The 25573-nt window shown below is 37.5% G+C and overlaps 1 protein-coding gene across 2 annotated transcripts in view; it reads right to left on the bottom strand.

Annotated features, from left to right (window-relative positions):
* PELI1 (pellino E3 ubiquitin protein ligase 1) overlaps positions 1 to 8731 on the bottom strand; it is a 49349-nt gene extending 40618 nt beyond the window's left edge. The window contains exon 1 of one of the 2 annotated variants that reach the window (XM_057741799.1): positions 8427 to 8731. The gene's annotated coding sequence lies outside the window, so the exon portion shown is untranslated. The remainder of the gene's footprint in view (positions 1 to 8426) is intronic. The other variant, XM_057741798.1, reaches the window with a different exon arrangement.
* Positions 8732 to 25573: the final 16842 nt, after the last annotated feature.

The following is a 25573-nucleotide window of genomic DNA, read 5'->3' as shown; positions in this document are numbered from 1 at the left end:
ACACACACTTCACACATTTTCTCATGAATGATAAACTTAACTGGTTTTGTAATTTGGATGTTTTGGTCCTTTGGTAAATTTAAAGTATGGTAGTGAGAGACAATACCAAGAAAAACGCATTATGTTAACTGTAGTCTAAAATGAAAGAAAATCAGCTTTGAGTGTTTCTAGTACATGCAGTTCATTAAATCTGGCATAAACCCACAGGAACATGAAGTACTGTGGAAAGTATCTGCCAAGAACCAGGAGTATGACACTAAGGTTTTGAAGAACAACACACCTCCAATTGTTTTCGCTTATTGTTAAAAAATAAAATTAAATTTAATTGTGCCTTCTGAAGCTTAAGCCAACTGACATGCTGAACACTACAACTAGCAAAAAATTAGAGCCAGTCGCCTCATATTTCACTTTATGGAACGAAGAAGTTATAAACGACTTCACCATATTACTGATCTTTCTCTCCTTTCCTCTCGACTGTCAAAAAGCAGCTCAACAAGAGTCCAGATGCAGTTTTTCCCCAAGGCCATTTATGATTAACTATTACTACAGCGATGATGAAGTCCCTGATTGTTTGACATTTTCAGAAAAGACAACAACATATAATACCAAGAGCTGAAAATAGCTTTTGAAATTCCACTAGGTTAGTTTAAGTATAGATTCTGGATGGATGCAGGATTAACTTATGAGGCTTTCAAATCAATGAGTTTATTACTATTTCCTACGTTACTCAGTTCAAAAAGTCCATCCTATAGGTCAGTTATCTCTTAGTGCCAGCTGATGCAATATACCACCTCTCCACCACAATACACACCCAAAAAAGTACAAGATAAAAAGAAGTAAGTAGGTAAGACACAAATAGGAAAAGTGTTATACTTGCCATCTACATGTCACTTCTTTTAGGCCCTGAATTCATTCCAAGCCCTCTTCATAAGTATAAAAAATGGCAGACAAATGTAGAAAACACTGTCGAAGAGCAATGGGCACTACTAAAGCTGGCCAAGGAAGATAAACAGAGCCAGGGGCAGAATGATGGGGAGATGAGTGTGAGAGAGAGATGAAGTGAGTGAGGCAGGGATGTGGAATATGAGAATTTGCAGCACACAAAGTGAAAAGAATAACCTAGAACCTGATGCTGCAACCATCTATACAGCTTAAGTAACAGAATGAATTTCCACATAATTCTTAACTACTGTTAATCAACATCATCATTAATTCCAAAATGAAGTACAGGCTTTATCATGGTTATAATGTTTAAGTCAACATGAAATATAACATGTCCCTTTTGCAAAGCAACTTTTTTTCTTAAACCCGAAGGTGTATTATTGTTACTATTCTCTACTTCATTTATAAGTTTGAGTCTTAGCTCATTAGGTCACGGACGCTTAAGTAGATCCAAGTTACAAGAATTATCTATCCATGGTCATGTTTACTATTTTGTGAGATGCAATTTTTTTCTTTCCTTTCTTCTCTTGCTCCCTCCCCTCTTTCTTTTCCTCCTCCCTCATAAGTTATTTATTCCACAAAAATGGAAATGAAAAACAGATTCATAATCCTACACCAAATCAAAAGACTGAAAGCTCTTTCTAAAATGAGCCACACATAAGTACAGTCACCATCTTAGAATTTCAAAGTCCTTTCTGAAAAACTACCACCACTTTTATTTTATAGATGAATCAAGACAGATTGTTAAAGACTTTCAGAGTTAGTGGAAAGCTCAGAAATTAAACATGGGCTCTGTGTTCCAAGCGCATAGGTTCAGTGTTTAAAACACATTAAATAATCCAGCCTAGCAGCTCAATCCCAATAGTATGTGCAGCATATGAAGAAAGGGTCTGGCTATCTACCTATCCAACAAAGGGACAAAAACTCTTGAGTGAATTAAAGAACTAGATTCCTAACAATTTTCTGAAAAATAGGAAGCTTGGTTAAAGTACTCCTTATCCAGTTATATACTTATATGCTTAGAGGTCACTTTTTGTAATCTATATAATAAAATTTCACAAATTCTACCTAATCCCATTAAATTCTACCTATTATTGGTTAAAGAAAATACTGTGCATTCCCATTACACATAATTAACTAGAAAAAGGATGTTTTCTTTATTCAATGTTATCAGTAGAGTAAAAATCACTGAAATAAGTTTAGTTTCTCAGGTTGGAAAACTTATTCCTATAAGAAATGAACTAGTATAAAATTATTAAAAACTAGTAACCTCTACATGTATATTGTCCTATAAGTAGAAGATTTTAAAAACTCATATTTATGGAGGTTTTCTTCTAAAGAGAGGGCTTTCAAACATTGAGAGGATGAGGTCTGATTTTTCTATAATTTTAATAAAGATTTAAAAAGAGTTCTTCATGGGAAATCAGCATGTTCTTGAAACAGCTATTAACCTGAGATTTGAAGCATGAATATAAGAAGACTTGAAAGCCAGATTCCTAACACTAAATGCGTGTTAGTCTTTCCATTCCCAAGTGTATACCACTGCAACAAGACAGTTATACAATTTCATTATAATGATAAATGCAACCTCTTCAGTCTTGGATGCATGACACAAATGAAACTTACCAGCAATGACTGTTTTGAATACTTAAGTATTAAGAAATATGTATGGTCTTGTGTGTATATGTTATGTGTTTTAATGTATGAGACAGAACTTAAATATCCAAATGAGTATAGTCTCCTCCATATTAGTCACTCTCACAGGTTATATCCTTATTCATATAAGTCCATTATATGAATCAGGAGATACACACACACACACATATGGATATTCATATATCTTTATCCATATAAATGATGCTACAACTGTCCAGAACACTATTAAAATTTCTCTTTAGTCTATAGGTGGATCTGATTTTCAAAAACAGTAATGGCCTTCTTAGAGTAGATCTGATATTTACAAGTAGCCTGAAGTTATTTCCTATTTTCTTTCTGTCAAAATCCTTTCCGAGTCATAACTGATAAATAAAGTGAGGTATGTCGCTAATATCCCCTTTTTCCTTAAAAACAAGACGTAAATAGAAAGTAACGAGCTCTTTTCATGTGTGGCTCTTAAACTGGCTTAGAAGGCAATTTAAAAAAAAGTTCCAAAAATATTTCAGTAATTAATAGTAATACTAATGCTAGTGTTGTTGAAATAAGTGTAGAAGTTTCAGGGTGACTAAACTAGACTTATTTTAGATAAGTGTATAAAATAAATATCCTTACTTTAAAGGAAGGATGGACAACGAAGTCCTATACCATCTGGTCTCCTCTACCCTCCCTTATAAGCTATTCTCTCTCACTCTAACCCAGACACACTGGTTTTCTCGTAATTTGTTACGTTCCAAACAAGCTCCAATCTCAGGGTCACTGTATTTGCTGTTCCCTCCACCTGGAATGTCCTGCCCCAAGATTACCTGCAAGGCTTACTCCTTTAGCTCCTTCAGGTCTTTACTCAAGTAACTATCATCTTCTCACTCCCATCCCATACTCACATCCCACATATTTCCTCTTCCCCCTTTCTGCTTTATGTGTGTGTGTGTATAAAACTGTTAATTACAGAAATTTTCAAACATACACAAAATTAGAGAGAATATAAAAAATCTCATGCATCCATCATCCAGTTTCAACAATTTTTCAATACACGGCCAATACTGTTTCATCTATGCTCCTCTCACCTCCAAATTATTTGAAAGCAAAAAATCCAGATATTGTATTTTAATTCATAAATATATCTCCAAAAGGTAAGGACTCTTGTTTTAAAACCATAATACATTATTACACCCTAAAAAATTAACAATTCCTTTTTATTAAATATCCCATCAATGTCCAAGTTTCCCAAATTTTTCATCAATGTCTTTTTACAGTTAGTTTGCTCAAAGGAGGACCTAAGGTTCATACAATGCATTTGATGGATATGCCTCTTTAGTGGTTTTTAATCTTATATTCACCCCTGCTCTGACTTCTTGCTATTTATTTCTTAAAGAAACCAGGTCATCTGTCATTGAAACACAAAATATTTAACCTATTCATTTTATTGTCTGTGTCTTGTTATTAGAACGTAAATACTATAAGGCAGAAATTTTTAGTCTGTGTGATGTCAGCATTTAGACCAGTGCCTGAAACATAAAAGGCATCCAATAAATACTAAATGAATCTCTGGCATTCATGCCAAAAGCCCACTGCCCACCCAACAGCAGAAATTGCTAATCACAGTGCTCTTTCCTGCTGAGTCTGAACCAGGACTCCCCCATTTTCTAAACGTAACACTCCAAGCAGTCACCACCAGGCAACCAGATTTGGCACCCCAGATGAAATCTACTGGCTATAACCCTGCTTTCGCTCCCTTCAAAGTAAGTATACTTCTATCTCCAAAACAGATTCAACATACCTTGTATTTTGAAATTCAGCTGAAGCTTAGGGTTATAAATTACCGACTGTATTTCTTGTCAAGTATGTTTAAACACTTCTTAGCTCATTTTAGACAACTTAGAGGAAAAAGCAAATTTTAGCCAAAAAAGTAATAGAAAAAGAAACTGCAGAACATGGTGGGAAATGGGGTGGGGGGGGGTAATGTATTTTTAGAACTAGCAACATCCCCAGAGATTCATTATAAAATACAAATCAGCAATAAATTATTTGAAAAGGAAGTAAATTACATGGGCATTCAATTAAAAACTTTTTTTTAACTACATGAATAGTCACGATTAACTGGGGGGGTGACAAATGTCAGGATTTTCTCAGAGGCACCAGCAACATATTCTATGTTTCTGTAAATGGTATTTTGAAGTGTAAAAAACTATTATGGGGTGATAAAAGGAGTAATATGTAGAACTTATTTCTCTGAAATGGAGTTTATTGTGGCAAAAAATCTAAAACATCATGTACAACATTCCGAAAAAATAATCAGGTCTTCTTAGACTCATTTGCAATTCAGTTCTCTTAAATCACCTGATGAAGCTCTTTTCCTCTAAGTTTATTTCTGAAGGAAGCTATGCTAATTGAAGGGCTCCCTCCAATCAGATGTTCATGTTTCAGTCAGTTAATTCTATTTAAAAAGAAAAAAATCAGAAATTCTCTGACTCAGGAAATCTTGTGCTTTTTCTTTATTACTGGCAAATTCATTCAGCAAAAACAAAAACTATGTAGGACCTACTAAGTGCAATTATTTTCAACCTTTGGAAGAAACAATTATTAGAAGCGATCTTTCAAGAGAACATAAAAAAGCTAGTGGTACAATATTTCTAGTTTTGAAGTTTCCACACATTAGTCTGGGGAAAATGTTCTCTGGCAGAGGTCAAACTTCAAGAAAAACAATAAACCCCCACTACCACATGTGTAAAAAAAACTCCAACAACCTAAATCCCTTAAAAGAATGATTTGTATTTACTTTTCCTGTGTGATATATTTAGAGAGAATCTGGAAAAGATGGCTAGAAATCTATAAACAGAAAGTGCTAAGTGGAATTCACTGTTTACAGATTTTAGCTAGAATTTTGTCCCTTATACAATGTTGCCAGGACTCTGTAATATTGTAATCTTTAAAAACATCTTCATCAGGTTTCTTTCATTCTACTGATTTTCTTCCTTCTTTATACTGGCTTTTAAATTTGTTTTATTCTCCTCAATTAAAAACACAAAATGTAACTTTATGAAATAGCATGATTTTTCCAAAGAATCACCTAGAACCATCTCTCAGTGCCATCATGTGCTTGTCATTATGTTTTCATATATACAATTGAAACAGATGTAATAAAATAATCCATATAAGCCTTTCTGATTTAATAAATATGAAAACTGGTCTATATTGAAGTGCCATGGAAAGATGTATATATGTGAGACTGTTAGATTGTTTTCAATTCTATCGTCTTCCAGCTTAAAATCTCTATCAGCTACAGAAGCGTCTGTCTGCAAACAGTTGTTCACAAAGCAGGACTACTATAGTCCTTATCCTCTGAACTACTGGACAACCACAATAAGGCATATTCTGAATTGACAGAACTGTTCATATACAAGTGACATTTCGACAACTTGAAAGGAAGCTGAAACAAAGACAGACGCAAACACACTTAGGCTTCCCCTCGAAACGTGGCTCAGTAGCATTCAGCAGTACTAGACTCAGTTCCCTGCCCTGTGCTTTTCAATTATTTTCTTTAAGGGGTCCCAAAGAAAGTAGGAAACCTGCAATGCCAGCCTTTGACAGTCAACACTAACTTCTGCCTTTGGACTCCAGTGACTGAGCAGACACTGTGTTAGTAGCTTACTTAGAGTACAAATGCCTCTGGTAAATCTGGTTTGTAAATGCTACAGAAAAGTTCAACATAACCAACTGTAAGGTCACTTAAATGAAAATTTTAAGGACAGCACAGATTTCTGCCCCTCCCCCCACCCCCCAAATCCACCACTAAGGCACAATTCCCAGATCACTTTTTTTTCAAGTCAATAAACACTACTATTATTAATTACAGCACTTCTATAACATTAATAAAAACCTAGGTGACAGTTTTCTCCTTAAAACTCTTAAATTTATTAGATGAAGTATTATAACTACTTCACTACATGCAACTCTCCATACACTTAACTGTATGTTCCAAACAACTTTTAAATTCTTTTTCAATTTTTTAAACTCAAGATCTCTTTCAACATACTACAGAAGGAGGAACAGGTTAGAGGACTGGAGGAAAAATATTAAAATAAACGTTTTTCCTTTTCCAATGGAACCACCAGAATCTAAAATCTGGGGACTACTATAAAATACAATATTAAATTCAAGAGAATTTAGGATAGGAGAAAGTACTGTTACTACAGTTCTGATCATTATTCACCTCAGGAAATAACTAGTAGAAATGATGCTTGATTTAAATTTCTAGTACCTTCCAGTTTGGTTCAACTACCAAAATAAACAAACTTGTCCTCAGAATTATGTATTTTCCTCCAGAAGAGGTTTCTGGTGTGAATAAAAAACATAAGGAATTCATATGCGGTATTTGTACAAGAGAGACAATGTTTTGAAAGATAAAAATCTGATCACACTGAGAAAACATTTTCTCTGCTAGTTACAAAGGAAACGTCATAAGCTGAAACAGAAGAATTGGAGAAACTGAACCTTCTCCACAATTCAAAAATTTAAATTCACACTACTATGCAAACTAAACAAAAACACTCTTATGTTTCTGCTCAATTATAAAAGTAACACATATTCAATGTAGAAAAAGATAAAGCCAGTTCCTAAACAAAAGATCAGCTGCTAAGAAAACAAAATAACATTTTGCAGAGTAAGAGAGGTACACAATCTTTGAAACGAAACAACTGGATGACCTTTTCGTACACTTGCAGCTTCAGTTCTTAGCACAACCAGCACCTTATGGATAAAGTGCTCACTCAATTATCTGATGACTAAACGATGGAAAGGCTGTTAGTGCTATTAAAACCAAGACACATTTCCTTGTGTGTAATGATTAAAATTTTTTAAGCCTACGTTAAAAAATCTCTGCCCTCCCACCCCCATCCCCCATCATTGCTCTCTTGCCTTGTAAGAGACCTTACATGCACAAAACTAAAAGTAGATGGGTGAGGTGAGTTTGTGATATATAGCATTTCGCCCACTTGGAACATTTTTTCAAGTCTTCTGAGTTTTTAAGATTCAAACACTATGTAAGAAGAGTTATTGTTTGAACTACCTAACAATTACCCCTACCTTCTTTCAGACTTCAGTTAGCCTGTAAGTAAAATGAGCATCTTTAACTTTTCCACGGGGCACTGAGGACCGAATTTTTACTCATAAATGCTTTCGGGTCCTCAGACACCAGGTGCGGTGTAAGAGCAGGCGTATCCATCAGAGAGAGAGCTCTTCTGGACCTCAGTTTACCCACTTACAGAAACTGGCTTATTAACTTGTTTCGTAGGGGCCTCGGAGGTGTAATTAATTAGTGTTTTTAAGTGCTGTAAGATCCAGAGATGAAAGGAAACGCGAGAGATAATCATAACAATAAAAATAATGCCTAACTTGGAAGTCTGTGTTACGTAAGGAAGGAAAAAGAAGTTATCAGATTCGCACAAACAAAAGAAAAGACCACCGCCCCCTTTGTTTCCCTTTCATTTCTGTCTTGCTCCCCGCCCCCGCGGAGCTCCCCTCAGGCAGCTGGCGGCCCGGCGTGGGGCGCGGGGTTCGGACTCGGCCGCCGCGCGCCCGCTCCCAGGCGGAGGGGGAGGGCGCGCCGGGCCGGCTCCTGACAAAGGCGCTTCCTTCCGCGAGGGCGCGGGATGCAGGCGCCGCAAACTCCGCTCCCGGCCGCCTCCAGCGCGGGGGCGCGCAGGCGGGCCGGGCGAGCCGGCCGGCCGGCCGCCCCGGGAAGCCGCGGAGGAAGTTGCGCGCCCGCCTGGCCCGCACCCCTCGGCCGCCCCGCTGCGACCCCGCCCGCGCCGCGCCACGGTCACACTCACCGGACAGCTGCTGGTGGCCGGAATCCCAGCACGGCCCCGAGACCCGGAGCGAGGGGGGTGAAGTGTGCGTGCGCGGGGAGCGTGAGCAGACAGCCCGGCGTTCCACCGCCGCCTTCCTCGCCAGCCGGCCGAGCCCGGCGAGGGGAAGTTGGCCGCGGAGCCGAGTGCTGGAGAAGCCGCGGGCGGAGGGAAAGCCGCGGGGTCCGCTTTGTGATGCGCTCCCGGAGGGCTCGAGGCAAATCCGAACGCGCGGCGCGGCTGGTGCTGCTGCTGGAGGCGGCGGCGGCGCCCCCCGACGGTTCCTCCGCCTCACACCGCCTCTGAGTCACTGACACACACTCGGAGGGAGGGGAGGGGACTAGCTGGAGGGCGGGGCCGGAGGGCGGGGACGGGGCAGGGCCACAGCGGGAGGCGGTGCCGCGGCGCCGAGTGGTCTCTTGGGAGTTGTAGTTTTCTCCGACTGAAGAAAAAAGGTGTATATTGTTGAGGACGCGCTCGGGCTCGCTCTGCACTGCGCATGCTCGGGGGGAGAGGCTCGTCCCCACTGTTACTATGGTCACCGAGACACTAAGGAAGGGAACGTGTTCGCCGCTGCTCCTGACGGAACAAGGCCCTCCTTGTATTATGGTGCTGTTAGGGAGCCCGCTCTTCGCTAGTCCTTACTTTGCTCCACCCCCCAACTCCTAGCTTCACTACTCATAAGTGCCCAGTGAAATCTGACTTCCTCACCATATCTTGGTCTTCTTTGCCGCTTAAGTTTATCCCATAAATTCGGAATCACAAATACCATTTCCCTCCCTTCCCTCAGGCGAACCCTCTCCGCCTTAAAGTCAAGGGGTCTTTTTGCTTGTTTTTGTTTTTTTTAACCTAAGACTTGTAGAAACGTAGTTGCTTCCAATAACTTAACAGTTAATTAAGTTATAAAACGGTTAGGAACATCACCACTGTCAGGTTCCCATAGTTCATTTCTTCACTCAATTAGTCACATATAACCTTAAGGCCAGCAAAGGTAAAGCTCGGGATTAAGATCGCTGTCTCTTGCTTGATCAGTGTAAAATAATTCAGATTTCTAAAATTTTAAGGCCTACAATCTTTAAGAAATACAAATTTCATAAAGTATGCACTCAAAAGATAAGTGGAAAGTTGAAATTGTTTACTGTGTATACATTGGCCAACTTTCATTTGGCAATCAGAGAAGTTTGAACCAAGGTCTGAGTATGCTGTTGGGCTGGTCCGCTAAGTCTACAACTCACACGGGGCACACAGGTGTGAATAGGTAGCGGAGGAGGGTGGTGAAAGGCAGGACATGTTACTGGATCTCCAGAGGACTATAGGCAACCTGTCTCAAGCTCTTTTGTCTTCCTTCTCTGCCTATCTAGAACCCCATACTCTGGGAGAAAAAGATTAATATTTAGAAATCAGAAACACGGGAAAAGTTGAGGTTTTCAGATATAGATTTTCCAGATTAAGTATCCTTATGTTTGCACATCACATAATTATTCACTCAAAAAACATTTATTGAGTACGCTATGTCTCAGGCACTATATTAGACCCCAGAAATAGAGATACAGGAATGTAAAAGAAACACTTATTGTTTTCAAAGTGCCTACTGTGCAGAGGAGGAGCCAGGTAAGTAAACAGACTCAGTGTGATAAATACCTTAGCAGGAAAGTACACTAGGTGCTTTGACCACAGCTACCCCAGATTCAGGCAGGATCAGGAAATGCTTCAAAGAACATTTAAACTTGAGGATGACTAGGATTTTAGTGCATTTGTGTGCTTCGGTGGAGGAAGGAGAAGGGTGAAGTGAGTGAGAGCATTGAGGGCAGGGGTTAGGGTTACCTTTAGGGCAGCAAGAATGAAGTGCTAGAGGCATGAGACCAAAGAGTATTTTGGTTCAGAAAAGAGTTCAGCATTGCTGGTGGTAGGATGGGGTTGAAGGGAGTGGTAAAAGAAGACACGAAAAGGTAAAGGAGACAGATCATGAAGAATCTTGTACAATATGCAAAGAATGTAGAGTCTTTTCTAGAAGCAATGGAAAGACATGCCAGGATTGGAAGCAGATGAAATTTTGATAAGATATACATTTTAGAAATGCATTTTATGCATTTAAAAAAAGATGAGAGCCTGAACTGGCACTGGCAGTGGCAAGAGACCAAACTGAGGGAAACCAGACACTATTTAAGGAATAGAATTACCAGAACCTAGTGAGTAAATTGCCTGTGTTGGGGGTAAGGGTGAAGGAAAGTTATCAATTATGATGCTTTGGGTTGCAAGCAGCAAGAAACCCAACTCTAACTGACTTAACCAATAAACCAATATTGACCTGTCTAGACAGAGAGTCCAGTGAAAAGACGGGCAACAGGGCTGAATGATTCAACAGCTCAGTGATGTTATTAGGACACGTTTCTTTCTTGTTACATTGCTTTTCTTTCCTTAGTATTGGCTTTGCAGTTGCCAACAATTCTTGTGGCTGTGAGTTTCACCATCTAGGTACAAGAAGAGAAGAAGAGGGAATATTTTTGAAAACTCTTTTAGAAAGGAGAGAAAACTCCTTTTTCAGAAGCCTCAAGAGTTGATTCATGGTGGCCAGTGGATGGCATGAGGCTAGTTATCTTAAAGACATATGCCCTCACTCTAAGTCCAAAGCAGTGATGATAAGGTGTAGATATTCTAATGAAAACTGAGGTGATTACCTAGAAAAAGAAGAATGGAGGCTGAGAAAGGGAGAACCACAATACCTACTACAAGGAAGGAGAAGGGTGATGACTCACAGATGTTTGGCTTGTATGATTTTGAGCTAGTGATGCTATTCACTGAGTTAGGGAATACAAGACATTGAGCAGCTTCTGAGGGGGAATTTGATGAGTTTGTTTTGGATATGCTGAGTTTGAGATGGCTCTGAGTCTAGGTGAAGCTGAGTGGGCAGTTATATATATGACTCTAGTGCTCTGAAGAGAGATCTGGACAGAAGATATAATCAGAGTATACCATCCTATAGATGATAATTGAAATTTTGGGAATGGATGAGACCAGCCAGGGAGAGAATGCACAGCAGAAAAGGAGGAGTCAATAATAGCATCCAAGAATTAATAACAGCATCCAGGCATCTTCATGCTCTTCCCTGCCTACTTTTTAAGTGCTGGGAACATGAGCACTTAAAGAGTAGGCAGGAAGAGCATGAAGATGCCTGGGAACTAGCAAGAGAACTAGGACATAGTACAAAGCAGGAAAATGTAATCTATAACCAGGAAAAACATCAGTCAATAATAAACAAAGCCAGAAATGACAGAGATGGTAGAATTAGCAGTTAAAATATTAAAACAAATTATTATAAATATGTACTATATGCTGAGAGAAATTGAAGACATAAACATGAAATTTCTAGATATTAAAATTGCAACCTCTGAAATAAAATGTTCACTGAATTGGATTAACACTCAAAAGCAGATTAGACACTCATAAGAAAAGAGTAAAGTTGAAGACATAACAGTAGAATCTAGCCAAGATAAAACACACGAAGATCAAAAACTAAAACAACAAAAACAAAAAAAAAAACAGAGAGCCTCGGTGATCTGTGGCATAATACCAAGTATTCTGATATATGTGTAACTGGAGTTCCAGATGAGAGGAGGGTGAGAGGGGTGATAGAAAAAATATTAATAATATAGCTGAAAATATTTTCATATTTGATGAAAATTATAAACCCAGAGACTCAAGAAGCTCAGTGAGCCCTCAGCAGGATACACACATTCCCACACACTCACAAAAACCACTGCAAAAGACGTCATTAAATTGTTGAAAACTAGTGATAAGAAGAGAAGATTAAAAGCAGCTGGTGGAAAAAGGTAGCTTGCATATAGAGAAACAAAGACAAAAATTCAGTAAACTTCTAATTAGAAACTATGCAAGTCAGAAGACAATGCAAGGGCATTTTTAAAGTGCTGAAAGAAAAGAAAGTCTGTCACATAGAATCCTATATTTAGAGAAGATATCTTTCAAAAATGAAGGCTATAGAAAACAAAAGCTGAAAGAATGTTGCCAGCAGTACTGCATTACAAGAAATGTTAAAGCCACTTCTTTGGCAAAAGAAAACAAAAGCTCTTGGATTTATACTAAAGAATGAAAAGTGCCATAAATGGTAACTATATGAGTTAATATATCAAAGAATTTTCTCCTCATTTAAAAAAATTTAAGAAGATAATTGACTATTTAAAGCATATAACATATGTAGAAGTAAAATGTTTGACCACAATAACTATTTGAACTCAAAGGTTGGAAGCAGCAAATGGAATTATATTGTTAGAATTTACATTATATGTAAAGTGTTATACTATGATTTGGAGGTAAATTGTGATAAATTAAAAATGCATATTATAAACCTTAGTACAGCCACCAAAAATAAAACAGGTATAGAGCTAAGAAGCTAATAAACAGGTATAGCTAATAACAGCTATAGCTAATTAAATCAGAAATATAGATGAAATCTGTGTCCCTAATGACCATGGAACTGACACACAGCTCTGGACTTTCCACTCCCGGACTTAAGTGAAAGAGAAATAAACTTCTGTCTTGTTTCAAGGCATAGTTACTTTGTCTGTGCTATGTACCACTGAACCCAATCAGAGCAGCCACAGGCCTAAAGTAATTTCATCAGGTAAAGTGTATTTCCCAGAATCAGGCAGACCCATACATGTTCAAAATTTGGCTACACGGCCAATAACTTCAACATACATTCTGGAGTTCATAACTGTCGCTAGAATTCCAGGGATAGTTCATCTTTTGTATGAATATCACTTACTATTAATGCAATCAATTTTTCTTGAAGAAGATACACGTAAATTGTTTAGCAGTCTTTGAAATATAGTAAATGGTCAGTCAATATGTTATTTTGAAACAGACCCATAATAATAAGGTAGATGTACCACCATTTAGACATATGATGAGGTTTGTGCTCCAAAGTCAGGTGTAGAAAATGAAGGTGGCCTTCACTTATATATCAAAATCTGAGAATCTCTTTTTGAACTTGACCCATCACACAGTTACGTGTAGTTCTTCAAAATCTGCAGTCCTTTAAATAGAGGATACTTCAGTCATGGAAAATGAGTGCGCCTCTGATTACCATCTACTCAGTCCACATATCTAGTTTAATACTTTCATTTCCTTAACGAAAGTAGCTAATCTTTTGTTGCTTATCTGCAATTTCAAATCTGGTATATTCAGATATCTAGTCATTTCAGTTAGAAAGTGAATTCTAAGAGACTACTAATAAATTGGATTATTTCGATCCCTTAAATTCTAAGAAGTTTTTCATCTTGGGAAGTTGCTCAGTAAATTTCAACATTTCCTCTACTGTATAACTATATAAAAATCATCTAACACTATGTTTCTCCTCTTCCCCAAGCAAATATAAAAATGGTATTTAGGATATGAACATAAGGAAAAATCACAATATTGGTACTTTTCTCAAAAACATCATGCAATACATCTAATTTACTAATAAATGATGCAGAGGAAATTGGACACACCAAACTTTTCTTATGACTTGAAAAAACTGTTGCAAACCTGTTTTTTTCCTTTTATTGGAAAATTTTTACTTTCTGCAAATGAACATATCTTTTTATGTTTAGTCTAAGTTCCTCTTATCTTATACTGACAAATGATTATATGCTGTTAGTTCATGTATGCTAGAAGTTAATTTTTGTTGCTAAAAATTCAGGCAGACTTCCCTTTGGGATCAGGAAGACCCTAGACTGCATCTTGAACTCTTGCTGAGATTCTTGGATTTGAGAGTAATAAAGTTTGTGTGTGTGTGTGTATGTGCGTGTATGCACATATATGTGTGTTCATTTCAATATTCAGATAATAAATAGGTTCTCTCTCAAAACTCCTACCTTCCAACATTCCTCCCGCAAATAAAATTATTCTCTCCTAATGTCCTCAAAGTCTCCAAATAGCTCATAGCCAACACGGAACATGTTCCTATTTTAAACTCGTGAATGGCACAAAATTTGAAGGCCTGGGCTTTCACTCAAAAGATTTGTAGGCCCCAAATGCTGGCTCTGACATTTTAGATATATTTGGAAAATGTCAAAGACAAGCTAGTTAAGCTTTTAATGTTTTAAAGGAGTATGCTTGTACACCAAAGAATGCAGCCTATATATTCTCAGTAGTAGTCTGCCAACATGTGTGCCAGCGGTTATTTTGGAACTTGAAAAAATACTGAATAATGAGAGAAGTGGAAAATTCATGAAGAGAAGATTTAGATTGTGTTTCCATCCCTATTGATGTATTTACTTGTGGAATAATTACTTGTATTTTTGTACCTAAAATTTCATGCATTCATTCTTTCACCAAATATTTATTGAGCATCTACTATGGTGCCAGGCTATGGACACAAAGATTAATTAGCCATGTTCCCAACCTTCAAAAAGCTTATAATCAAGTGAATAGATAAATGCAATAAAATTTTATAGGCACTTTTCTAGAAGGATGTTTAGGGAATAGTGAGAATGTAGACAGGGGAATAATCAATTTTTCATGAGAATGCAGTCAGAAAACACTTCACAGAGAGTTGGTGGTTGAGCTGAGTCCTGAAAACTGAGTAGGTGCTCATCAGGTAAGCAAGGACATTTTAGTATAACTAGCACTCTAAGAAAAGACACAGAAAAATGAAATAGCAGGGCCTATTTAGAGAACTACAAGCAGTTCAGTATGGCCAGATCATAGGGTGTGACATGGGCACCCTGAATGATGAGGTTGGTGGAATTTTCTGGGATCAGATCATGGAAGTCATTGTATGCCATACCATACCATGCCAAGAAGTTTGGCACTGAGGAACTGTTGAAAGATTTTAAACAGAGGAGTGACATAAATCATATGCATGTTTGAGCATGGTGATCAGTTGAGAGAATATGCAATAATTCAGGTGAGAAATGATGGACAAACTGAATAGCTGTGGAGCATGAAAAGATGAGAACGGAAGCCAAAGACATTTAAGAGGTAGAATAAACAGGACTTGATTGCTGATTGGATGTGGGAGGTGAAGGGGTAAGGAGGGAAGGATAATGTGGAGGTTTCTGATTGTGTAACTGGGTGTTACATATTGGTAATATGTGTTCACTAGTATAGTGAACCCCAGAGGAGAAGCAACTTTGTCGGGAAGGATAATAATGAGTATCATTTTGGACAGTTAAGCTTGAAGTGAATTCTATGATAACCAGTAAACATGAGATAAAAATTTAGGACTCATCCCATTACTGAATCCAAGAATGCAGATCAGATCACCCAGGAAGAGTGTGCAGAGTAATAATGATGACAGTATTTGACATTTATCATATTATTAAGATCTTATTTGTGCCAAGCAACTGCTATATAATATTTCATTTAATCTTTGCTACCACCCTATGAGATAAGTACTTGTGATGGTTAATTTTATGTGTCAACTTCACTGGGCTAATGGAGTGCCCAGATATTTGGTTAAACATTATTCTGGGTGTGTCTATGAGGGTGTATTTGCATGAGATTAACATTTGAATTGGAAGACTGAGTAAAGCAGATTGCACTCCCTAATGTGAGTGGGCCCTATCCGATCAGCTGAAGGCCTATTTGAATAGAATAAAAAAGGCTGACCCTTCTGCAAATAAGGAGGCTTTTTCCTCCTGCTTGATTGCCTTGAGCATGGACATTGACCTTTCCCTGCCTTCAAACTCAGACTGAAACATTGGCTCTTCCTGGGTCTTGAACCTTTCAGCTTTCAGACGAACTACACCATAAGCTCTCCTGGGTCTCCAGCTTGCTGACTGCACATCTTAGGACTTGTCAGCTTCCGTAATTGTGTAAGCCAAATCTCTTTGTGTGTGTGTGTGTGTGTGTGTGTGTATACATTGTTGGTTCTGTTTCTCTGGAGAACCCTGACTAATACAGCACTTTAACAGTTCAAGAAACGGAGGCTTATAGGCCTGAGGTTACTCAACTATACAAAATTATGGATCTAGAGTTCAAATCCAGGTTGTCTGAGCTCAGAGCTTGATCCTTTAGAACCAGGGAAAAAATCTTGAGGAATACCAACATTAAGGGCTGTCAAGAGGAAGAAATAGACATTCATGAAGGAAACAGAAGGAAAGAATAGCAGAGAAGTAGGAAGAAACCCACTATGCATTATGGAATCCACAGGAAGAAAGTGTTTTAGAATGGGAGGGGGTTGGGTAAGATAAGGTTTGAAAAAATCCATTGCATTTGGCAGCTAAGAGGTCCCTAGTGTCTTTTTCTAAAGCAGTACCTTTTGGTGTATTTCAATATTCACAATTAAAGGACATAAGAAATTTAAAAATATTTTATCAAAAATTTTAATTTTCTTACTTAGGATTTTAAAAATCTCATAAAAGAAAAAATAATAAAAAATTAGATCTGGGTCTAACCAATAAAAGTAATTTATAAGTAATTTATAATGTTGGAAAACCACTATTTATGTATTCAGACTAGTTAAGGATTATCATTAATATATGATTCTAAATCTTTGAGTTATTCCATTATTAATTAATGACTTTAACAGATACATTACTGAGGAAAATATGTCTATAAGTTTGTAGTTAGCCTAGTTTTTCAGATAAGGCTTCATGGAAAAGGATAGTACCTCTGACTGTGATAGAGGAAATGGGAATCTTTTTGCAAAACAAAATATTCTCACAAAAATACAGATAGTAAATGAGTGTTCTTTAAAACAAATTCAGATATTTTCTAAATCTAAGAGTCTATGAAACAAAACCAATGGATGTGACAATGTCCTTAATTGATTCTTCCTTGGTTTTCCTCCACTACCCCTTTCCTAGCTTTCATTGATCTGCTCACATTTTCCTAATTTTCCCCCCTTTTGTTATTCTCATAATATGGTTCCCAATTAGTAGTGTCACCAACTTCTTAGGGGACATTTAGAAACGTGTGTGGGCATTTTTTGTTTTTCACAATGACTGAGCACTGCTATTGGCATTTCATAGGCAGGACTAGGATTACTGCATAAAGGAGAACTGTCTTACTCAAAATGCCAATTGCATTGAGTGGTTAGGTGGTTATACATTCCATATCCATCATTCCAATAGTTACTCTTAGATTTTTAATAAGGTGTACTTATTTAATCAACATTTTAAAGCAGCTCCCAGACAATACAAGGAATTCAGAAAGATTCTGATCATACCCTGTCTGTCCCACCTTCCATATTATTGTTGTTAGTATTACCTTGTTCTTAACTCCCTCAAAATCAGTTGTCGTTATTTTATGTTTTTTACAATAAATGTTTATTATATTTATGTATATACATTCTCACCAACATCTATTTTCTGTCACTTTCCTTTTAGCTATTCTGATGAGTATGTAGTATCCCACTGTGGTTTTTATTTCTATTTCCCTGATGGTTAATGAAATGAGCAACTTTTTATGAGAATATTGGCCATTTGGGAATCCTTTCCTTGAAGAGTTTAAGTTAATATCTTGCCCATTTGCCTATTATACTGTCTTTTTATTAATAGAAGTTCTTTATATATTCTAGTTATAAGTCCTTTATCATATATATGTATATGTATATAGTATACATATATATGTATATAATATTTTTACTACCTGGACTAGTTTTTATGAAAGTTTCTTAACGTGAGAGTCTCTTACCACAAAGGTAGTGTAAATCCAGACCCTATAGTCACCAATCATGGAGCTTTGGGTTTAGATTTCTCCAAGGAGAATTTTTTTTCTCTACTCAGAGCCCAGAGTAGAAAACAAACTGCTTGCTATTTGTCTAGTCTGGTAGACAAACCTTTCCTAGCTCCTTTTCACTAATTGTGCAGCTATTTAAAAGTCCTGGCATTAGCAGGAATCGCAGTTCTAACCTTTGCACTGCAAATGGGAGGGTACATCTCCTGTCCCCATGTGGGCATTGAAACACTGGCCCCAGCCCCTCAGGCCCAGATTCAGGTTTCTAACTTTGAGTCCCCTCCCTCTGACACAACTTTTTTTTTTCTTTTTTCTGGCAGCAGGGATTTCTCTTTCTTTCTCTCAAGCTTCGTTTTGTTCCTGTTGTTATATTTACCCAGCATGTCTATGTAATTGTATCAGAAAAGGTGGCTCCAATTAGCTGTCTGCCATGATATAGGAACCTATTTTTCATTCTTTTTGAAAATTACTTCAAACACTTAGCCATACACCATTACTTTAAAGAACACATCCAACTTTCTAAAATACTACTTCATTAGTGTTCAAGTCAAAAAGAAAGATGTTGACTGTTAAGCATTACAGTCTGGAATGGTAGTATAGAAACTCTGGTTACGTGGTTAGGGAGTACTGGGAAGCCAAGGTAGGGTGGCAAGAGGGTTTTCGGTAAAGAACCATATTTAAATTTGGTAAGTTATAGGACTATAAGCTCACGATACTCAGTTTAATCCTCCCTATTTCATCCTCCCAGCTAGGGAGGTGCCCCATGACCCAATATTACTTGTTGGTTCCTCTAGTTCCCTGAGTTACTTTAGTAAGTAAAGTAGCAAGTTACGCCCTAAACTCCTCAGTTTTTTGTTTTCTGTTTGTTTGTTTTAATCTCTTTGTAGACCTAAGAACAGGAATCCTGGATTTTGCCAGTAGAAATTTCCTATTTGAGTTCTGCCTCTCTGAGGGTTGATTCTTCATAACTACTTCTCTTGAACTGGTATTGCTATAATATTTTCTCAAATAATTCCCCCATGGAGTTTTACATCCTGCCTTAATCACCTGTGTTTCCTCCTGCTTGTCCTGCCTCCACAGTTACCTCTCAGAGATCAGTTTCTTCACAACCCCACCCCACTGTGTCACTGTGCAAAACTCCCAGCCTCACAACCTGAGTCACCACACACCACTTCTAGTGTTACCAGCCCAGGCTCCTGTCCCCAACCTACCTGGTCTCTTCTCAGATAGAATCAACATTGCATATTAGTAGAGATACAGTTTCATCCATTTTACTAGACTTAGCCAGCCTGGAGTTTTTCAATTTATAAGAGTACTTTTTTTTTTAAGCTCTTTATTGGAATATAATTGCTTTACACTATTGTACCAGCTTTTGAGGTACATCAAAGTGAATCAGCTGTATTTATACATATATCCCCATATCTCCTCCCTCCTGTGACTCCCTCCCGCTCTCCCTGTCCTGGCCCTCTAAGGCATCACCCATCATCGAGTTGATCTCCCTTTGTTATACAGCAACTTCCCGCTAGCTATCTATTTTACACTTGGTAGTGTAAATATGTCTATGCTACTCTCTATGAGAGTGCTTTTTAAAAAATGTATTATTTGAAAATCTTGTTATTACAGAAAATTTCAAATATACAGAATGAAAGAGAATAGTCTAATGAACCCCATGTACCCATCATCCGGCTTCAACAGTTTTCAACTCCTGGTCAATTTTATTTTATCTCTATGTCTACCACACCCACTGGTTTATTTCAAAACAAATCCCAGATGCCATATAATTTCATCTGTATTTCCATATGTGTCTCTTAAAAAGTGGGTATCTTTATTTTAAGAACATAACTATAATACAATTATCACATCTAAAAATACCCCTCTTTGAATATTTTCTTAATATCCTCAAATATCCAGATAGTTTTTATGAGTTGAGATCCAAAAAGGAATATACGTGCAATTAGTTGTTATATCTCTTAAGTCTCTCTCTCTTTATAAAAAAACAAAAAACACCTTTGTGTTATGGAAATTTCCAAACACATACAAAGTAAGCAGAATAATATACATACTCAACACGCAGCTTCAACAATGATCAACAGTTTGTCATTCTTGTATCATCTATACCTCCACCCACTCTCCAATTTCCATTCAATTATTTTTTACAGTCTTTTGAGGTAAAATGTGCATGTATTTAAATATACGAATCCTAGTGGTACAATTTTGACAAATGGATATACTAATGTAACCTAAACCTCTGTCATCACACAGGACATTTCCCGCTCCCTGGAAGGTTCCCTTGTGCCTCTTACCTCCTCACTGGCAACCACAACTTTGATTTTTTTTAACCCTTAGATTAGTGCCTGTTCTAGAGCTTTATACTATTTTATGTTCAGCTTCTTCTCAGTATAATGCCTGTGAAATTCATCATGTTGTTGGATTAATTTGTTTCTTATAATTGCTGTCACTATTACATATGTTTATCTTTTCTCTTGTTGATGGATGTTTGGTTAATGCAAGGTTTTGACTATTGAGAATATAGCTGCTCAGAACATTGTTATATAAAACTACCAGTGGTTATTAAGTCTGTTTTAAGCTCCAAGTCTTGTGTGTGTGTGTGTGTGTGTGTGTGTGTGTGTGTGTGTGTGTGTGTGTGTATAGAGGTTGTTAGTTGTTGAAGAATGCAGGTCGTTTGTCCAGTAGAATTTCTCATCTGGATTCTGTGGATTGTATCCATTGGTAGTTAGATCTAGAGGCATAATGGGATTTAGGTTCAATTTTGTTGAGACTATCAAAGGGTGTTGTGCACTTCCATTAGAAGATTTGTAGTGATTGATGTTCTTTTATTTGCCACTGTAACTTTGGAATAGGTTTCTAGAAATACAATTGTTGGATCAAAAAATAAATATATATATAACTTTGCTAGATTTAACTCTCAAGACTTTCAGGGGCTTATACACTATAATATGCTGTTTAGTGAGGTATTAGCCAGTTGCAGTAATTTTTCTACATGGAAACACACACACACACACACACATACACCCTTGAATCTCATTATTGGTAGTAGTTATGGTTTATAAAGTCTCTGTGAACACTGAACTAGCAAATACTGAATGATTGCTCTTAGAGGAAATATAAGGTTAAGTTCCTACAAGTGTCTGGTCCCAAAATTTTAGTCAACTGATCAGTACATAGCCATGTTTTATGTGTACTTCTGTTTAAAGACACTTTATGTAACATGTACTGTTGATTCATTAACATTGAACTCACAGTCAACAACACTATAACTCATGCTGAATGAAGACTGTCTAACATATATTTTCTCCAAAGGCAACATCACAGTTTTCTTGCACTTAGGAACACTAGACAGCACCTCAGCACTACATTTGTGGGCTATTTTAAACAAGGAAATCTCCAATACAAAGCACAAAAATGTGAAAAACTTGGCATTAAATGGGCCACAAAAAAAGACACTTGTTGACAGTGTGAGAGTTGAAACAAGAAGGCAGAGCATTGCCTTGCTTGGTCTCAGGTAGTAACATGAGCACCAGGGGACTCAAATTTTGGCTGTTGTTCATATGTTCATAAATGATCTGCAAATCACTACGAGTATTGAATTGGGGGTTACAAGTAAATTTTAGTGAGTAGGCAAATTCACAAATATGTACTCCATGAATAATAAACATCGACTGTATATGTAAGAAAGGGTTCTCATCTCTTCCCAACTTCCAGAATTTGGGCAAATAAAAAGAGTAAATTTCCTATTTTCAGCAAACTTGATGGGACTATATTCCCATGAGCCCTGAGCTTGATTTGGTGTCCTATCCCCAAATATGTGTAGATTTAAGAGTTATCATGACTCACTGTGATAGGAGAAGATGTAAGTAAATTGGGTTTTAGATATGCTAATATTTTTACTAAAAAAGAATCCTGCCTGGGTGACAAAAAAATATCATATGCAGAGGTAGAAATGGCATAAGGTCTAGAAAGATAAATATAAAAATGTCTTAAAAAACTAGCTAAATATATGACTTGAAACAAAGAGAAGACTGAGAATTGAGTACTTAATTAAGGCAAAAAATCCAGTTCTAAGATATTTTAACGAATGGGAAATGAGAGACATGCTACCTAATGAGGATGTCTGGTGACTGGAAGAATCAATTTACCTGGGAGCTAAGAAGTAGAGGTGGGGCACAAACAGAAAAGACTTTGCCTTGCCAATGAAAAGGAAAACAATTCTGACTTGGACTTGAGGGTATATGTATGGGAAACTTTAGTAAGAATAGACCAAGTGATTGCAGAATACATACGGGTAAACGAAAGTGTCTCAACCTGGGCATGACCCTTAGAGAACAATTTGTTATAAATCTGATTGATTAACTTAGTGGCATTAGATTAGTACAATAAAATAAAACTGAATGCCTGTGATTTACATGTTGAGATATATTTTATTCCTCCCAAGACCTCTATAAATTGTAGTCATATGTTTTGTTTTCTACTTCACATATTAATGCTAGAGTGAAGAACATTTTCAGGGATACTAGAGGGGATACAGAAGATAAAGGCCATATTCTCCAACCATTACCATAACAATTACCCTTTCCCACCTCTACCCACTAGTACCATTTTGGGGGAGGTGACAACACTCCCCGGAAAATACCCCACTAGACTTTTGCTTTGGACTCATCCTTAAAATTTCTCTCCAGGTCAGATATCCAGACTAAGGGATTTCTTGGAATCAAGTCCCAGAGATATTTCTAGTGCTGTCTTTCTACAGTTGACCATAAGACTCATATCCCTATGTGAGAGACTCCAGTCTCCTTCCCAACCTCAACCAGGATTCCCATAAAACTCTCCTATAATTCCCTCTTCTACACACTCTCACGGTAGCCATCTTAAGTCATGGTTTGCTAGCCTGGGTCTCCCTTTGTTTATTGGACATCTTACTTGCACTCACTGGTTTCTCCCTGAATTTAAGAATTTCAGAGACTATATCTAGGAAATGAAAAAAATAATCCCTTGATATAGAGGGGGAAATGGTGCCGAAAAGGCCCACCAGTAGTATATATTTTTAAAGAAAGCAACTTGGCTAATAAGATTATCGTTACTATGATAGACACCTACATTTTGGTTTCTGACTGGCCAGATTTCACAATATTTAGGAAAATTGTGAAAAGTAATTCTTATCTCCCAGAAGACTAGGATTCAAGAAAGCTCCGTCACTCAGAAGTAGTTTTACTGATTGAGAATAAATTCAGCAAAAGAATTCAGTAAAAACCTCGTCTGTACACATAAAGTAGTAGGACTGATGTAAAATAAGAAAATAAGCCCTTTTGTAATTGCAGGTTCAGTTTGAACTTTTGTTTACTCCATTTCTAAATTTCATTGTTCAGTTAGGACCCTATAATAACACTTATGAGATTATTTTGCTATCCAGAGCAATTTGTTGCTATGCATTCCTCAGTCATAGCTCTCTACCCTCGTCTCTTACTCTCCAATTGCGAATTCCAACAGATAATACACTGGAGGGCTAGACTGGGCTAGGGGTTGCAGACAACTAGGTGATATGTAATAAGAAAATCAGAACAGGTCAAATTACTCTGAAGACAGATCCTCATGCAAAGCTGTGAGAGTCAGAAAGGGCCTGATTAGTGACTCTGTGTAATGTTAAATTTGGAGTCAGATCTGAGATTTGGGAATGGTCTTCACAGGCAGTCATTGTTGCCTCTCACCTTCCCCCTTGGAAAAATATCTGCTATGCTGCAATCACTGAGCAAATGCCAAATGCCTTCTGGGATGTTCTGATCCTGCCAGGAATACCCCCTCCCTCAAGCTCTCATCTGCTCCATGGGAAAGGTTTTGAATTTCCAGTCTCTAGCCTGCCGCACCTAGATCCTGGCCAACCAAACCTAACCAGTGTGTGGTTCAAGTGGTCCCATCAATCGCATGGGTAACCCAGGGCACGGAAGAGAATTATCACATTGGTGATAACTTGTGCCTGTTTAGAGCTTATGTGTAACTCTTAAAACAGAGGGAAGAAATTGCCATTAGAATTCTACTGATATTATGATCAATAGTCAAATTATTACTTGATTGATAAGCATAATAAGGAACACAGTAGAAACCTTGTTTTATAGGTATAGAATAGTGAGATTGCTACAAAATAAGAAATAATCCCTTTCATAACTTGAGGTTCAGTTAAAACCTTTGTTTATTCAATTTCTAGATTTAATTGACCCACGAGTGTATACAACTTAAGCAATTGTTTTGCTCTCCTAAACAACTTGTTACTATTCATTCCTCAGCAATTGCCATCTACCCTCATTTTTTACTCTCCATTTCCAAATTCCAACAGATTATTCAACTAGAGGATTAGATGGAGTCAAGAGCTGAAGACAAATAGGTGATACTTAAACACAAAGAAATGGAATACGTAATGTAAATATTTGACAGTTCTATTTGATTATGAAACGAGTTTGGTGTTAAGATTTAGAAATACAACTGCTGTGAATTTTTACTGATGATATGCTGAATTGTGGCCTTGGCTATTGACACAGTTGGCCACACGTGAATAAAAGGCAAACATTTATATGTGAGAACACAGGCCAACTGGTTAACTTATAAGAAACTTCAAATCTATCTCTATAAATAAAACAGAGAAAATGGATTAAAATAACAGAGTAAGAAAAAAAGATTATCTCACAGTCCTATATAGTAAAAATTCCAATTATCTTGAGATCATTTGTCTAGCAATCAAAATAGGACCCACTAACCCAGAAGTAAAAGTAAAACTTCTGAGCTGCTAGAATAAAAAAGAAAGGGGGGGGGGGGAAAGGTTTAAAAAGCTATACTAAAGCTCACAAACTTTATTAGCAGAAATTTGCCCAATGCATAAGCTCATTTCAATAAACTTATTTCATTTCTGGGGACACAGAAGTTTAGAAACAATAAATTGCCTTTCCCCAGTCATTATAGGCCCTAATATTTATTGTGTGTTTACTATATGTGAGGTATAGTTACAGAAATAGCTAATTCGATCCTATGAGGTGTCCCCTCACTTCACAGACAAGGAAACCGAGGTGGAAAGAGGTTGATAAATTTGCCCAAGATCACACAGAAGAAGTGGATAGGGTCAGGATTCAAACACAAGTGTTTTACCAGAGACCACACTGTCAAGTGTTTGTGGCAGACATACGGTGACGAACAGGCCTGAGGAGGTTCCTGCTGTCACAGTCTACAAGGGACAAGGAAATGTAAGAGAAGAGAGCTGGCAGGAACAAGAGTTGACACACAGCAGAACAAGGAAGGAGGCTGAGGGTTGGGGAGCACCAGACCCTTTACAGTTATTATTTAACTCTCTCATTGCAACCATTCTGCAAGTTAGCATAAGCACTTTGCAGATGAAGAAACTGAAGCTGTAAAGTGTTAAATAAATTTCCCCAAATTGCGTAACT

This window comes from Hippopotamus amphibius, chromosome 7 (genome assembly GCF_030028045.1).
Source record: "Hippopotamus amphibius kiboko isolate mHipAmp2 chromosome 7, mHipAmp2.hap2, whole genome shotgun sequence".
Lineage (NCBI taxonomy): Eukaryota > Metazoa > Chordata > Mammalia > Artiodactyla > Hippopotamidae > Hippopotamus > Hippopotamus amphibius.
Note: the sequence above shows the minus strand (reverse complement) of the source record. Positions and strands in the feature narration are given on the sequence as shown.